General features: G+C 46.0%; 1 protein-coding gene across 6 annotated transcripts in view; it reads left to right on the top strand.

The window, feature by feature from the left end:
• ODR4 (odr-4 GPCR localization factor homolog) overlaps nucleotides 1-18,272 on the top strand; it is a 1,066,769-nt gene that overhangs the window by 65,070 nt on the left and 983,427 nt on the right. Inside the window, exon 2 of one of the 6 annotated variants that reach the window (XM_069641380.1) lies at nucleotides 6,687-6,782. The exons of the other annotated variants lie outside the window; for them this stretch is intronic. The gene's annotated coding sequence lies outside the window, so the exon portion shown is untranslated. The remainder of the gene's footprint in view (nucleotides 1-6,686; nucleotides 6,783-18,272) is intronic. 6 annotated transcript variants of the gene reach the window in all.

Consider the following 18,272-nt stretch of genomic DNA (forward strand, 5'->3'; position numbering starts at 1 on the left):
CAAATATTAAGGAACTCATTCAAGGGTGGAAAAGGAGATCTGCGTCCTCGTTATCTACCGGCTCTAGTTCTCTTCCAGTGCTTCATTTCTGGAAGGGAAGGAGAGGGAAAATATTTGGACAAGGAGGCTACTGCAAGAGCATTGAAACATGTTTCTTATATGGGATTCCCAGGGGACGCAGAACCAATACTGGATGCTGGAAAACGCCTGCTTCCGAAACGATTCAAGAGTGCAGCATCAAAAGGTCTCCCCTTGTTACCTGAAATCAAGCACACGTTTTTTAAAGAGTGAGCAGAATCCGACACGAGTGGAGCTCCCAGATTCCTGTCAAAGATCTATACCCTGAAGGGACTAAAGAAAGAGCTCCCACAAACTGTACAGATAGATGAGCGGTTACCTTAATTGGTAAGCTTGTTTTTACTGCATCTGAGGAGACCATCAAGGGTGGAGTAGACAAAAAGCCAATTCCATTATGAAGTAGGCATGTACCGGAGCGCACCTAACAATTAGATCCTGTTTATCTGTTTAATTTACAGCAGAGTCCTCACAGGGGTTAACACCATGAGCCAAGGCAATTGACAGAGGTTTGGACTGCGCCACAACTTTGCAGGATATGCAGATGCAAGTAGCTTTTTTGTCAGATTTGGCATATGATTGGATGAAGGCATCCATGTTGGTAATGGCAGCAGCTGCAGCAGGCGGGAGACAAATACATTTGAGAGTTTGTTGTACGAATGCCCATCAAAGGGTGCCAGTGTCACGACTCGTGGAGGAAACGCATGCCCACTATGCAAACAGCATAGTCCTTCGTTCCCTTGTCTATGCACATGGCGGTTACCATGCTGACTACACCAACGCCATGTGTGTACGCCAGCTACCGCGTGCCCACACCGGATGGGTTCCTGTGTTGCCACAAATACCCGATCTATGGCGGAATGTCGGCACGTCCCTACTGATCCCACAGGCATAAAGAACGACATTTCCATGGCACCGGTGCTTCTAATTGAAGTAAGTAACCTATGTTCCGATTCTTTTACTGCCTTTTTGATTCCTCTCACCTCGTTTCTGCCTCTTGGATTGCGTTTTGGTACTTCTTTTGACTCTATGGTAAACAAACTTTGCTTCTGCCACACAGATTGCCTCTTGGATCTCCCCTTAATCCTTGCTCTTGCTGGTATACATTGCCTTGTGTTTCCCACCATGGGATTCTGGAAAAGCGTGAACTGCTGTGTACTTTGAACCATTTCTGTGCACTGGACTTTGGATGCTTTGCAGCTTTGGCCAACTGTGCGCTGTAACTGCGGTTAGTGCGTCCTCGTTCTGCCCGGGGGTAGGTCCCTATTAACCATACTAATATCCTTCCCTTCCGCATCTAGTACCTTTTCCTCCTGTTCCTACTATCATCCCTTTATTCTAGGACTCCTTCTCTGACACATTAGGTAAGCTTGTCCTTCGACAGGACAGTTTGGATTGTCCTTCAGTAGATTTTCCACATCTTTGTTTTTTCTTTAAATCGCACAGTGAAACACAAAGTTTTTGCCACCAGACGACCTCTTCGAGGGTTTTCAGCTTAGTGTCCAGTCTTTCACAGGTCAGTGCTGTCCTAACTGATGATTATCTACTTTGGTTAAGATTATCGGCACTAAAACCTATCCTTATTCTTGCGGCCTGGCGTTTACCTGGTGGTATATTTGCTCTTTCATTTGAATCACGACCCGGTCTGTATAGATCAAACAGGCAGAGGAGTGCTTCATAGGAAAGGTCACCCTTATTGAGGAGTCCCCATATTTATTGGGGATGTCTTGGAGAAGAACAATCCAAATAACCTACAGGCCTATTAGTGAGTACTGACAGAATTAGAAGCCACCATACAAATGCAGCTTTGATGCAACTCGTAGCAGACTTGCCTGACGATATGACTGATGCGCATACCGCCCAGGTTCGTAATTGAGATTCGATGAGCAGGAGCTAAAACCAACTCCTGGGTGTTGGGCTTCACCCTGTAGGCAGGAACTACCACAGGGGAACCATGGGAGATGCTCCTTTAACTTCTTGTCCATTTTTGTATGAATCATTGTGATTTTAAATGTATATTAGATGTATTCTAATTCTTATTCATTAACATTCTCAAATACTCACATTTGTACATGTTTGGAAGGCACCATTTGGCCATAGAATTCAGAAGTAGCTCCTGGTAGCTGTTGGCTTCAAGCTAACCCGACTATACTATGCTGGAAGCAGGAGCTAAATAGCTCCTAGCTCCCCTAATTTTGTAACTCTGTACCAATATCCGTCACAGGATGGATCACTTACAAGATGCAGTACAGCCACCACCTCAGGATGAGGATTTTGGAGGAGCCGTGGCTGCAGCCCCAGCCGTTCCCATTCCTAGACAAAATCCAGTACATTTTTTGATGTTGACTCGGTTTCTGTTGGCCCCCCTGAGAGGTTCCATGGTGACCCTAATACATACCGCACTTTTATCAATCAATGCAAGTACCACTTTTTATGTCATCCCGCTTAATTTCCTGAGGCCACCACAAAAGCGGCATTTGTTCTATAGTCTCTTGGAGGGTACCACAGCCGTCTGGGCTAATCCTTTACTGGAAACCAATAGCTATGTCTTGTACAGTTGTGATGCATTAATCACAGCTATGAATCATGTCTTTGATACCCAATATGGCACAAGCAACCAACTTAGAGTTCTTAAACCGTATGCAAGGTAATACCCCCTTACTTTCCTACCTGGCTGAATTAAATCAGTCTGCGGCTGAGACAGCTTGGCCGAAAGACAAAAAAGGCTGTTGTCTTCTACAAAGGATTGTCAAACAAATTGAAGGATACACTTGTCACGGTTCTGGTGGTACCAATGGGGTTTCCCGATTTATTAGACCTCGTTCTGCAGATTGATGCTTGAAGGGCCGAAAGAAAAGGCAAAAGGAAACCCCCTCAACTGGCGACACCAAACCCAAACAACCTGTGGTCCTTTGTCAAATGTATAAAGAGAGTGTATACGAAAGGCAAATCTAATTATGTACCGTGGTTCTGCAGATAATTTCTTACGCAATTGTCCAAAAAGACCAGTACGGAAACAGGAAACTCCAAAAGTTGACGTAGGAGTCCCTCAGTCGAGTGATTGTCCCCTGGACTCCCAGTCCCCGTCCTTGTTGCTACCAGTTTATTTGTCTGTCTTTTTTTCTTGCATAAGGAGTTCCCTCTGCAAACCCGAGCCGTGATTGATTCAGGTGCAACTGGGAACTATATGGACATACATTACGCTAGACAGATTTGTGTTCCTATCATTCCTAAAACACAACCTCAAGAGGTTAACACGGTGGATGGCACTGCCCTTGTTTCTGGGCTAGTGGCGGAGCAAACACAATTCATACAGATGTCCACTGATTCCGGACATTGGGAACAAATATCCTTTGATCGAATTGCAGCCCCTCAGCACAAAGTAATACTTGGTCTACCTTGGTTGAATGCACACAATCCACAGATAGATTGGGAAAAACATGAAGTAACGTTCCCGTTGGACTTCTGTGATATTAATTGTTTTGGCTCCAACACTGAAACGCCAAAATCCCCTTGTACAGCCATCCTCGAGCCCATTTATTTTAAAATCTTTTTATTGGCATTTGTAAACAACGTTAATACAGTAGAACATATTCATTGGGTAAGGTATCCCTTACAATACTTGGTGCATTCTGTCATTATAATAAACCAAACAAACAAGAGACATAACATGTCAATATTTCTCCACGTGTTATCACTGCAGTGGTCGGGTCCAGATCCGGGACCAACAACATTCCAACCATACATATTAGTTGTTTACAGCCAGCTACTTGCTTGGTCTGGGCTCACAGGGGCTATCCCCGGGGTGTCAGCAAGAGTGAAGTTGACTATACATGCAGACCCCCCCCCCTAAGTGTGGTGTTACATTCACGGTAGTTTGTCATACGAGGGGTGGAACATGTCCCGAACCAGCTGTTTCCACATACCATAGGCTCCCCCTGGGGTAGCCTCCAAGTCCTGCCTCATTCTGGCCCACACTTATGTCTCTGCTACAGCTCAAGTTTCGAAGTCCCTATGCCGGCGTGAGCACTGTGGGCCCCCATCTGATTTCCAGGACATGGCAATGCAGCGCTTAGCAAGGATGCATGCCAGATCCATGAACTTAACAATGTGCTTATTCTTGCTATTTCTCAGATATGCACCTAGCAGGTACTCCAGGGGGTTCCAGGAGTATCTTGTAACCCCCGCCTTTCTGCATGCTTGCTCCAACTGGGCCCAGAGACCCTGCACCTTAGTACAATGCCAGAACATTTATATCGGATCAGCCCCATCAGCCCGACACCAAGGACAGATTGACTGCCTACCTACAATGAATTTGGCCATTCTGCTAGGAGTCATGTAGGTGAGGTGTGGCACATATATTTGATCAGTTTAAAGCGTGCATTTCTAGACACATCCTTAGGGTACTGAAGAGTATGTTCCCAGTCCTACTCTCCCTATCTCCACTCCTAGGTCCATTTCCCAACTTGCTTTTAACTTGAGGCTCTGGGAATTGGGTCTATCATTTAGGACACCATACAGTCTAGACACCGGATGCCATCCGTCCTCTAAAGAGTACATTAGGACCAGCAGCCCAGTTGCCACTGGCTCTAACGGTCACTCGAGCCATTTTCGATTGGCAACTTCTGCCACTCTCATATACCTTAGGAACTGTCCAACAGGAAGCCCATTCTGTTCACATACCGTGTCTTGCTCTATAAATTTTCAATTTTCGTACATATCACCCCGGGTGGTGACTCCCCAGCATGCCATTGCAAGCTCGTCTCTGTTCCTGCAAACATCTACCACTATCGGCACATTGGGCGGGTAAGGACAATCTACCCTCATAACTGTCAGTGCCCTGCGCCACCCCTTTCTGTCCAGGCTGGCCAACATTGGTTTAGCATCCAAACAATTTAGTGTCACCACATCACTTCTCTGAGGTAGGCTGTGTCCACCAGCTGGCCGAGCAGCATCATCTCAGATGTCACCTGATACGAGAGCCATTGCGACACATGCTTAGCTGTGCCGTAGAATAGTGGCCCTCCAGGTTTGGGAGCTGTACACCACCCTCCTTATGCCAAACAGAGCGTTGCCAGGGTGATCCTATGCAGAAATGGACTCCACAAGAAACCCCTCATCATTGTTTCCAGCAAACAGAAAAAAGAAACGGTAGTGATGGACATTGGGGAAGAAGTACAAGAATCTCAGCAGTACAATAATTTTTACTAATGCTACTCTCCCCAGCAGTAAGTGGGAGCTTTGACCAAAAGGACATCGACTTTCTCAGCCACTGTGCTACCCCAGCTGTATTTCATGTGTACATGTCTTTGGATGTATGCATAATGTGTACACCTAGGTATCTGAAGGCACTCACTTCCCACGGTAGTCCCATCTGTGGCAAATCCTCACTCCCAACTCTCAGGAGCTCTGCCAACGGAAAAAATCATGACTTCCATCCTCAAGTCCATACCCTCAGTTGGCAATAAAACTCTCCGATACCGGGATTCCTAGTGTGTATCAGGCATTTTTGGATGTCTTTGAAAAAGGAAGGCGAACATGGTAGGTAGGTAGGTATACCGACCGTATGACTGCCCTATAGAATGAATCCCGGGGTCCAAAGTACCTAGTGGTTGAGTGCATTCCCTTACCATCAACAAAAACAGAGTCTTAAGGGATTATCTGGGCAAGGTGTTAGCAACCTGATTTATCCACACCTCCAAGTCACCAGCTGCCTCTCTGCTGTTTTATTCATACCTAAAACGAGGGCGATCTGAGAGCATGCATCAATTTACAGAGCTCTTGATGCCATCACCATTAAGAATCAGTACCCCTTTTCACTCCTCTCTGTCTTGCTGGATCAATTGGGTTCCTCCGTGATCTTCACTAAATTGGACCTCAGAGGGGCTTAAAATTTGGTCAGAATACAAGACTGTGATGAGTGGAAGACAGCATCCAAGAACCGTTACGGGTTGTTTGAGTACCTGGTAATGCCCTTTGGGCTCTGTAATGCGCCTGTGAATTTCAGAATTTCCTGAATGACGTCTTTCAGGACATGTTGGATCATTACGTCGTCGTCTACTTGGACGACATCCTGATTTACTGTGACACATACGAACATCACTTGGAAAATGTCTGTTCTGTTCTACAGAGGCGAAGGAAAACCCATTTATTTGCTAAAGCCGAAAAATGCATATTCAACACCACGGAAGTCGAGTTCTTAGGTTAAAACCTCAGGAATAAGAGGTTTAAGATGAACAAGTCAAAAGTTAAAGCTGTTTTGGAATGGCCTATTCCAACCACTTTAAAGGTTTTGCAGTCGTTTCTTGGCTTGGCTTGTTACATCGAGTCCAAAATACAAGATGTGTTCATTTATGCAACATACATCTTGGCCAGAAACCAAGATGTTTTCCTCAATTGTTTGGGTTTTTTAACAAAGAAAGCAGATAGAAATACATGTTTTGATAGTCTCCGTAGGACAAACAGAGATTTTCCCTGCTAAGATGTAACAGACCAATGATTACATCATTATACATAATGAACAAACAGGAATTTTCCTCTGTTACAATGCATTAAGCTAAAAGGGATTGAAAATACAAACCTTTAAAGTTTATTTAAAACTTTTGTTCTAGTTTCAATAATTGTGAAGATCTACAGCTTGTATAATTGAATTTCGTCCACATTTATACCTCATCTGAGGCCACATACGTCAACCAAGTAACTGAAAGGTTAGTGTAAATTGTTGCATGTGCACACCAATAGACACCCCTCACTCTATTCTTTTATTATGTTACCAATACGGCTTTCTCGTTTTTGGTTTTTAGATCGCCATATGTGAAGGGCGTCAACCATTGAACTACCTTTGACATCTAATCTAAGGCATTTCCATACAAAGTCCTTAAGATGGGTCTAGCACACATCTTATAGCCATTTCAAACTGGCTACAGGGTGCTTTTTCTGTTCAACAAACATTGCTAAGACCCAGAAACACACTTCTTGGTGTCGACACAGTCAAGGACAAGTTTATTGTAACTTAAGGTTTCATGAAATAACAAGATGTTTACCTCACATCCTTACTAACCCCACAACACTACCATTACATGATGATTGTGTTAAGTTCAAAGAAATTGTTTTTGGTTGAAAACATTGACTTTCACTATATGTTTTTTATGTGATGTTCTGTATAAACAAAATGCATTTCTGTCTGTTCCTTTTAACATTAATCTTATTGAGTGTTTTGTATTCATAAATTAAAAAATGTATATCTCTATTGGTTTTGTCGCTATTAATTAATTGACATGGTAGGTAGCACTCTCTGGAACTAAACACACCTAGTACGTGTGTAGGCGGGTAGCTGTTTTTGTGGCACTTTTTTCTATATATATGTTCACTTTAGTCCTCTGCCACACAGCCCCCTAAAAAAGAGGACTTCAGAGCTCTGTTTGCTTTGTTTTCACTATACTGTGACAGTCTACACAGACCACAGCAACTTCCTAGCACTCAAGACCGCATAATGCCACCTGCTCTGCTACATTCCAAGCACATGCGCTTTCTCGTTTGGGTGAAGAGATTCCATTAAGAAAGGGTGACTCAACATATCTTGTTTCCACATCAGGTGGCCTGTGGTTGTACTCCCCAAGTCACACACAGGAAGAAAATTCAGACGTGGGTTTGACAGAATCCTGACGAATTGGAAGACCTAAATGCTGATGACATCAATGGCCTACCTTATGTGCAGGAAAAGATCTGTATTCCCAACGAGGGGACACGTCCCTGTGACCTCCAATGGTGCCATGATTCTCTCATCGCAGTCCATCCAGGAAGAACCCGGGCTACCCTTGATCATTGTTTCCAACAGGGGTACCCAATTCACCTCCCATTTCTGGATTGCCCTGACCTCTTCTTTTGACATCGAAAACCAATATTTCAGTGCCTACCATCCTCAGACTGATGGGCAGACTGAAAGACTTCATGCCACTTTGGAACAGTACCTCCGTTGCCTATGCCTGCGATACCAGAACGACTGGTTAACGGTCCTGTTTTCTGCTGAATTTGTATATAACCATTCTATACATTCTTCTGTTGGATCTTCTCCCTTTTTACACCCTATATGGGCAAGATTCAATGTCTATAGCCCTGGATTCATCCCTTCCATCATGAAACCTGGCTGTCTGTGCTTACATTGGGAATCTAACGGCATTACATGACAGTTAGAGAGCATTTGGACCAAGCGCAGCGTTGGTCGAAGAGATTTGCAGACGTTCATCATACTCCTGCACCAGTGTCCCAAGTTGGTATCAAGGCGTGGTTATCCACAACTAATCTAAGGATACCTAGCAAGCATAAACTACTGCCTCGTTACATCGGCCCATATGCCTTGAACTTCCCGCTCAGGTGTGTGCACCCAGTGTTTCATGTATCTTTATTGAAGCATTGCTCCCCTGCTACCAGGTTGCCAGGGCGTCTGGTCCCTGTTGTGGTCGAAGGAGTTGAGGCGTATGAAGTCCATGTGATATTGAGCTTGAAAGTATGTAACAGCAAATGTTTTTATTCTTTTGACTGGAAGGGTTGCGGCCCGGAAGATAGAATCTGGGAACCGATTGTAAATATTCATCCACCAGTGTTATTGGCTCCTTATCCCGCTTCGAAGGGCTCATCTGGTCCTTTGGGGGGAGGATACTGTCATGACTCACAGAGGAAACACACGCCCGCTACGCAAACATCGTAGTCCTTAGTTCCCGGTCTATGCCCTTAGCGGTTACCATGGCAACTACACCAGCGCCATGTGCATACACCAGCTACTGTGCGCCCACGCTGAATGGCTTACTGTGTTCCCATGGGTACCCGACGTATGGTGGAACGTTGGCACGTCACTACCGATCCCACAGAGGCATAAAGAACGGCATCTCCAATTCTCCATGGCGCCGGCACTTCTAATTGAAGTAAATGCCCTATATTCTGATACTTTGTTACTGTCTTTTTGATTCCTCTGACTCTGTTTCTGCCTCTTGGATTGCATTTTGATACCTTCTTTTGACTCTCTTGTAAACCAACTTTGTTTCCGCCACACGGATTGCCTTTTGGATCTCCCCTTAATCCTTGCTCTTGCTAGTATTCATTGCCATGTGTTTCCCGCCGTGGGATTCTGGAGAAGTGTGAACTGCTGTGCTCTTTGGATTGTCTCTGTACTCTGGACGCTTTGCAGCTTTAGACAACTGCGCACTGTAACTGCTGTTAGTGCGTCCTTGTTCCTCCAGGCAGTAGGTCCCTATTGGCCATACTAACATTCTTCCCTTCCGCATCTAGTACCGTTTCCACCTGTTCCTTCTATCATCCCTCTATTCCAGGACTCCTACTCTAACACATTAGGTAAGCTTGTCCTCAGGCAGGGTAGTTTGGATTGTCCTTCAGTACATGTTCCACAGACGACCTCTTCAAGGGTTTTCAGCTTAGTGTCCAGTGTTTCACAGGTCAGTGTTGTCCCAACTGATGCATATCTACTTTTGCTAAGATTATCGGCACTAAAACGTATCCTTATTCTTGAAGCCTGGCGTTTACCTGGTGGTATTTTTGCTCTTCATTTGCATCACGACTCAGCCTGTATAGATTAAACAGGCAGCAAAGTGCTTCATAGGAAAGGTCGGCCTCTTTGAGGAGTCCCCATATTTATTGGGTTTGTCTTGGAGAAAAACAATCCGAATAGCCTACAGGCCTGCTAGTGAGTACTGACAGAGGGCCCTTAAAATGCCATTAGAATGCAGGTTACTGTTTGGGCCCTCGGAGTATAAGGTCCACAGAGTGTTTGAAGCCAGATAAGTTGCAGATAAATTGAGGAAGCAATCTATCGCACAGGAAGTGCCAGAAGAAGCATGTTAGTAACCGAGTTTGAAATTGAGGGGAGCTGGGAGCTATTTAGCTCCTGCTTGTTGCATAGTCGAGCGTGGTTAGCTTGACCCCAATGGCTACCAGGAGCTCGTTTTGGATCCCCAGGCTTACTGATGTCAAATAATCACAACAAGTGAGTTTAACTCTGGTTGTTTGGGACCACCTATAAATAAAACTTTAGGACACATCTTTATGACATTTTAAAGCATAAGGGGTCAGAAATAATGGACAGAATTATGTTTTTGTCAAATGTGAAAATTAGATTGGCAGAATGCTATGTATTAGCTCCTTGTTCCCCAGTGGTAGTTCCTGTCACTGGTTAATGCTGGATACCCAAGAGCTGCTTTTAGGTCTTGCTTATCCAATCTTAATTTCGAGCCCAGCAGTAATCGCATAGAGACTAGAACTGGCTTTCACCGCTCTACGAGAACCAGCCAGACTGTCCCTATGGGAAAGCCGGCCCAAACATGGGGACCGCAGAACTCCTGGCACCAGGTTATTCGGGTATGACTCCAGTGATTTTGCAAAGAATGGGAAACTATCATCGGAGGAGTGGGTTAACAATCTCAGATGTAATGGTTGCCAGATAGAGCATGGCCGCTTGTGTCTTTGTGGTGCCATTGCAAAGACTCCCTCCACCTGCGACCTATCATCGGGATCCCAATTCGGCAAATTTTGAAAGGGAGATTCCAAAGCCTACCGCTTCAGTAGTGGATGGAAAAACAAATGTTGTTAAGCAGGTTCCCCCAAAACTGGCCCTCAGAGACCACACTTACAACAAATGCCAGCAGATTGGGATGGCGTAGGCGGACTCTGGGAACCTAAAGGCTAAGGGTCGATTGGAGGCTCAAGAAGGACCTACGTCCTCGAATTGGAGGGCACTTTAAGCAGTATTTTGCCTCTTATGTCTAGGTAAGGCCGGTACTAACCAGAACCAACAGCACAGCCATGGCATATGGGAATCACCATAGAGGGTCCCAGAATCGGGTAGTAGAAGTGATCGGGACTTGGGCAGAGCATAATCTGTTGCATCTAAGAGCTAAACCTACCAGGGGGGTGGACAACAGCAGGGTGGATCAATTTAACAGGGCTTCCCGTCATCCTCTTGGGAACTCGATCCAGGTGTTTTGGAGGTTCAGGGTTCCAGGTGCAGATGTTTACCTCCCCGTAAAATATGGTTTCCATAATCCTTTTTTTAGCTATCTGGTGCAAGGGACCTCAGGAGTAGATACACCGATGGCTGTGGGGCCCCTTGTATGTCTTCCTGCCCTTGGCCCTGTTACCAAGTCCTGATAAAAATCAGGGTCTCAGATTTTTCAGGTGTTATTGGTGGCCGAGATGGTACTGATTTCCCCTCTTGTTGGGTTTGGCCATGGAGCTGACTGATACCCTTAGAGGAGGATCTGGTGATATTGAGAATGCCTCCCCAAGACATGCAGGGGCTGAAATTGGGGGGGGCCTGGAACTTGTAGCGGTTGTTGGTGGAGGCAAGGGCTGACTTCTCAGCTAGCCACAGAGTTGCAGGAATCCAGGATGCCTGCTACTAGAAAAGCTTATGAAAGACATTGGCACTCTTTCTTTTATTTTTTTCTCCTTGTTTTAAATTTTTTTGTTGTTGTTTTTTTCTTTCCATCATGTGGCACAGAGTTAAATACTGATACAATAAGTTGTCCCGTTCCTACAATTCTATAATTGTTACAGGTTTCGACATGGGGCTCTCCGTCTCATCATTCGGGGCTTGGTGGTTGGCCATTAAGTTAGAACATGACCCTTGGGGTCGGGGATCGGCGGAGAGATGATGATAACTTTGTTGAAAATCTACACTCCGTGCATACCACAGCATGGATGAAGGTTGTCTTCTTGTTGGCAATTATATCGGCCCATAGACTGGGAAAACTGGGGGAATTTTTGAGTAAACCTCCTTTCTTAAGAGTACTCCCAGAAACTTTAATATTAAGGTGCAAGCATACATTTACCATTTAAGGTCCGCTCGTTTTCATCAATCCCAGGAGGAGGTACTTCATTTTCTGGAGGAGTATTGACACCTACTGCATGTGAAGATCACAGTTCTGCTATATACGTAAAGGACTCTGGGTATGCATATTTCAGAAAGTGTATTCATTGCATTTTGGAGGGGGTTCTTCAGGCAAGAAGTCCTCGCTGGCTACGATCAGTACATGGAACAGAGGAACCATTGCTGAAGCATTACGTTATTGGGTGTAGTCTTACCTTGTGAGATTCAGGGGAGATCCACGAGAGGAATGGCAGCATCGTGGGCAGACAATTTGTTAGACATCACCAGCAAAACATTCATGCACATGTATCCACTTCATTTGGGCGCTATTGTTTGGGGTGGTTACTGATAACTGATGGAGGAAGCAATAAATGGTGAGGGTGACTGCAAAATGTGCGGTTTGTTTATTAACCCTGCCGTCTGTATGTCTCCTACAGTAAGTACTGTGACGAGGAAGAAGGATGCAGCGGTAATGTGGTTATTACTTACGGGTAATCTTCATTACTCATTGTACTGTTCTTCCCTGTCACTCTATTAATGACCCGCCCTACTTGCAATCTCTGAGTACATAACAGAAGTGGATATGGAACCGGAATGGGCCGGAGGGGACATGGTATAATACTTGACATAATGTAAAGGGCAGAAGCTAACAACAATCGAGGAAATAAAGGGTGCTATTCATGGCGGTGTGGGCCTCATACAGTAAGTACTGGGAAGAGGCAGAACAGGACTAGGAGTAATGAAGATTGTCAGTAAGTAATCCCCACAATCCTAGTTGTGTGTACTGCCTGCAAGGGCTCTTACTGTCGATTCTCCTGCAAGACAATGAAGATTCCCCCTGCTAATAGCGCAGGGAGCTCTTGATTCTATTAAAGACAGGGAGGCGAGCATTAAGCTTCATCTTCTCTTTAATCTACTCTCCAGCAGTTTCAACAAATAAATAACATTTATTTTTTTTAAACTTCAAGTCCCATCATTCCTTGTAGTCTCAGTCTCTTGGCCATGTGACCTAGTCCTTCCTGTTCCTGTGTTCCTCCTCTTCTTTGACTGCTTCGAACTGCAATCTTCAGTAAATTCAATCACCAACGAGGCCAACTAGACTTTGCACTTCCTGCTTTATGCAGAATCGATCTCTCACCTCTGAACTTGCAAACTCATTCCGATCAACACAGTCTTTTCTCGGATGCTTTCAGCCGTTCTTTTGCTCATCCCCTAGTGTTCGAAATAACAATAGCCATATGTAAGGGCGGGGAATAAACACCCTATTCTGGGAGGAAATGATCATCATGGTTATTTGCAATACATCACTTTATTGACTTTATTATCGACCTTCATTTCCTGTGTATCTGGGTCGGGAATTTAATGCTCACCTCCTTGTCTTTAATAGAATCAAGAGCTCCCTGCGCTATTGGCATGGGGAATCTTCATTCTATGTCGAGACGGAGGCGAGCATTAAGCTTGTTCAAAGCTTCTTACTACTGCTTCCGCTATTGTGTTGATTGGTCTAAAATAAAATGTTCTAAACGTTGTATCGCTAGCCCAATCTGCTGCTTCATGATGTCTTGCAAAGCTGCGCCTTGCCCTAACGCCTTCGAGGCCATTGCACCTCTGACTGAGTGCGCTCCAAAGTTAGCCATGTCAATGCCTGCTAGACTCATGATGTCTCTGACCCATCGCGCTATAGTGGCTGTTGCTACCCCTTTGTGCGGCTTTCTGCGCGCGATTAGCAATTGATTTATCCCTACCGGTCTCAGCTCTGCTGTTCTACTCTCGTACTCTTTTACATGTGGCTACGCACCACTTCGGGTGGTCTTGCATGTATGGGTATGTAATCGTGGAGGAATCTGTTTTCATTCTTCTGGCCAGGTTGAATGTTACTCCTTCTGGCCCATATGTCTTTCTATTGACTTCCAGTGCTTTGACGCCTGCTACTCTCCTGCATGACACCATAAACGGTAGCATAGCCAGTTATCCCGATAGCTGTCCTAGCGACAGGTATCTGTTACTGGGCCAATCTGCTAGTAGCTTCAATACTACGGATACGTCCCATAGGGTTTATAGTCATAATGTCGAAAAAAAAATGTCGACAAACAAAAATGTCGAAAAAAAATGTCACTTAGAACTATCAACACCTCACCCAACACCCCCCTGCCACCCCCCGCCACACCCCCCACCACCATCCTCCCACCCCTCATACTCAACACATTCTAATTATATATTTATTTATTTATTTATTTTTTAAATAAATAACCAAAAAGAGTATCATTTACTATTGGGGGGTCCCCCCCAACCCCCCCTCACCCAACACCCCCCTGCCACCCCCTCACACCCCCCAACCACCCTCTCACCCCTCATACTCAACACATTCTAATTATATATTTATTTATTTATTTTTTCAATAATTAAATAACCAAAAAGAGTTTAATTTACTATGGGGGGGTCTCCCCCAACCCCCCCCACCCAACACCCCCCTGCCACCCCCCCACACCCCCCAACCACCCTCTCACCCTCATTCTCAACACATAGTAATTATATATTTATTTATTTATTTATTCGATAATTAAATAAATAAAAAGAGTATCATTTACTTTGGGGATGTCCCCCCAACCCCTGTCACCCAAGACCCCCTGCCACCCCCCAACCCTCATACTCAACATATCTTAGTTATATATATTTATTTATTCATACAATAAATACAAAATTTCGAAAAAATATCGAAAAAATGTCGACATTATTGTTTGTCGACATTATTTTTTTCGACATTTATTTTTCGAAATTTTGACTGTCGACATTTTGACTGTCGACATTATGACTGCCCACCGTCCCATAGTACTTCGTACCTCGGCTGTGGTGGCTTCCTAAATCTTATCCTTTTAGAAGTCTTATCACAGCTACGTTCTCTCCTACCGGCACTCCTTCTAAAGGCAGGTGGCCTGCTGAAATTGCATACCTATAGACTCCCATTGTTCTGTATGCTTTGCCATCTTGTAGGGGTTCCGCTAAGAAATTCAGTATTTCGACTACAGGGGCAGAAACTGGATGAATACTTCTCCTTCTGCACCATGTCGACCACCTATTCCAAGCTGCATCGTAGCTCCTTCTAGTTGAAGGTGCCCATGACTCGGCGATGAGGCTTGCAGCTTGTGCCGAAATCCCAGGGAGATTCCAGCGTCTCCTGCTATCTTGCACGCCATCAACGGCAGCGTCCCCTTCACTCTCAGAGGGTGATATGACCTAACTGGGTCCGTGAGCAGGCTCTCTCCTTGGGGTAAAAGTCTTGGGTAATCTGTTATCAGCTCCATGAGCGCTGGAAACCATACTCGCGATTTCCATTTCGGATCTGCCACTATCAAACTCGCTGCTTCTCTGCGCACTTTCGCCAGTACCCTGCTCATCATTATGAACGGAGGGAAAGCGTACAGTGTTTGTTCTCTCCAGTCCTGCAGGAGAGCATCCACTCCGGCTGCTGTTGGGTCCAATCTCCAGCTGAAGAACCTTTCTTTCTGTGCGTTCAGTCTGAACGCAGACAGATCTGTGTGAATTGGTCCCCAACGTTCTTCCAGCCGCCGGAATATCTCCCGATCCAGCATCCAATCGCTGGAGCCTGAGAGGTACCTGGAGTTCCAGTCTCCTATTACATTCAGCGACCCTGGTAGGTATTCGGCTACTACTGAGATCCCTGAATCTAGGCAGGAGTGCCAAAAATCCTTGGCTATTTCCGCCAATAACTTGGATCTCGTCCCTCCTAAGTGATTGATGTACTGAAATGTTGTCCATTTTAAAGAGAATGCAAGAATTCACTTTTCCTTTCGTAAAAGCCTTGATCGCAAAGGATCCGGCTAACAGTTCCAGACAGTTGATGTGTAGCTGGAGTTCATCCGAGATTCACCTCCCTCCTGTCTGGAGGTCTCCGCATCGGGCTCCCCAGCCTGCTCTGCAGGTATCCGATTCTATTATTAAGTCTGGGCGGTCGCCGAAGATGGCTCTCCTGTTCCATGCTTCCATGTTTGCCAGCCACCACTCCAGCTCTGTTCTGCATTCTTGGTCGATGTGGTGATAATGCAGACCTTGCTGTAGGTGTCTTATCTTCAGCCTTTGCAGGGCTCGATAGTGCAGAGGCCCTGGAAATATCGCTTGTATCGATGCTGCTAGCAAGCCTACTACTTGCGCTATTGTGCGGAGTGATATGACTGTTTTGCTGAGACATGTTCTTATTTCCCTTTTTATGTCTCTTATCTTTCTGCTTGGGAGTTCTAGAGTTGCTATCCTGGTATCTATGATAAACACTAGGAATTCTAACCACTTGGTTGGTTTCATCTCTGACTTCTCCTGATTCACTAGGAATCCCAGGGATGTCAAGAGCGTCACTACCCAGTCGGTCGGGTAGAGGAGTGTCACTCTGCTGCTGCCCATCAGCAGGATGTCGTCTAGATATATAATCATACGTATCCCCTTCTCCCTGACCGCTGCTGCTACAGGTTTCATGATCTTCGTGAATGCCCATGGTGCTGTGCTGATGCCAGTCCAAACAGCATTGTGGCAAATTGCCATAATTGCCCGTCCCAGTCGAATACTAGAAAGGGGCGGAAATCTCTTTGCACTGGTATTGTCAGGTAGGCATCTTTCAGGTCTATCCTCACTAGCCAGTCGCCTTGTCTGAGTGTGTCTTTGAGCTGATGGGTCCCTTCCATCTTGAAATGGTTGTAGACCACCTATCTGTTCATGTTTTTCAGATTTATTACTGGCCTTACTTTGTCCTTTCGGTGGACCAAAAACATGTTGCTCACAAATTTTGGGTGTGTTTTGCATGGCTCGATCGTCTGCTTCTTTGCTAGGCTCTGTAGTTCTGCATGTAATAGCTCTTTCCCTGCCTGCGTCGTGGCTAGAGGACGGGGTGTTTGACATTGAGTGGGGGTCTCTATAAACTCAATGTGCATGCCTTTCGCTGTCTGTAGGACCCAGGCATCGCTGGAAAGCGAACGCCAATTCTCCCAGAATACCTCTGTCCTTCCCCCAACCGGTGGGTACGTAAAAGCTCTCACCTGTGGGGAAGTTGTGTCCTCTTCCCTGTCCTCTTCCCTGTCCTCTACTTCGCCTTCCTCTAGGGATACAATCGCTTGGCGGGAAGGAGGAGTCTGGCTGCCTGTTCTCCCAGTACTGGTTTCTATTGCCTTGAGGCCTTCTGAACGCTTGATAGCGACCGGTTGCTCGGCCTCTGGACCGACCTGTCCCGCCAAAAACTCTACTGGGGAAGATTTTCTTCATGGACGCTTGGGCCTTCTCTAGGGAAGCAGAGGTTCCCACAAATCTCCCCATTTCTTTGCCAAAAGTTTCTCCGAACAAAAGTCCTTGCGCCGCCTCGCCTGCCTCATATGACGACAAATCTCCCAGTTTGTGGTCGATCTTGAGCAGGAGCCCTCTCCTGCGTTCGGACGATATTGCGCAATTAGCATTGCCTAGGAGGCACAGGGCCCTCTGCGCCCAGTTTGCTAGGACTCCTGGGTCCACTTCCTCTCCTGTGTCCTTTGCCCGCTCGGCTAGGGCCATAATTTTGGCTAGTGGCCCAGCCATGTCGAGGACTTTTTCCTGGCAGCTTTTCCAAGAGTGATCTATACCTTTCCTGGGGTCTCTGTTGGATCTGAATATGAAAGCAAAAATCTTTGGGTCAAGTTCTGTGGCTTCTGCTACTTTGCCCGGTAGTTCCGGTCTTGGACATTCTTGTCACCCGCAGGCGTTCCGCTTGGCGGCTTCTCCCGCGTTGGAAATTAGGACACAGGTATGCAGGGCACTAGTCCCTCCTTTGTGTCCATCACGCTTCCTCCTCACGACGCGGGGCCGCTGGGAGTATAATTACCTTCCCGGCCCAGCGGTCCCTGCGTTGCAACTGTCCAGTGGAAGCCCTCGTTGCTTCCTGGTTCTTCGCTCCTACCCCGTTTCAGCTTCCGTCTACTCTGCTCTGCTCTGCTCTGCTCTCGCGCCCCTTCACGGCGTACGTTTTTTCTCTTTTCTCTCTCTCCTCCAGTTTTCCCTGTAGTCACCGTGCCTCGGCGACTTTTGTTTCAGTTCTCTGCGGTTCCGTCCTCGCGGATAGGCTCCGCCCCTTTTTTCCTTCGTTCCTCTGCTTTCTCTCTGGACTGCCTTGCCGGTGCCTTGCCGGTGTTTTTTTTCCTGACCTCCTCCCATTCCTGGTCCTCGCCCCGCTAGTTGCTTGGCTGGCAGGGGTTTCGGGGATTCTTCCACTCAGTAGGACCCTCCTGCTGCTTTGCTGTTCCTGCAACCAACACGGATCCTGCTTATTACTTTCTCCTGCTCACCTGCA

Source organism: Ambystoma mexicanum, chromosome 1q (assembly GCF_040938575.1).
Source record: "Ambystoma mexicanum isolate Mex_15411 chromosome 1q, UKY_AmexF1_1, whole genome shotgun sequence".
Lineage (NCBI taxonomy): Eukaryota > Metazoa > Chordata > Amphibia > Caudata > Ambystomatidae > Ambystoma > Ambystoma mexicanum.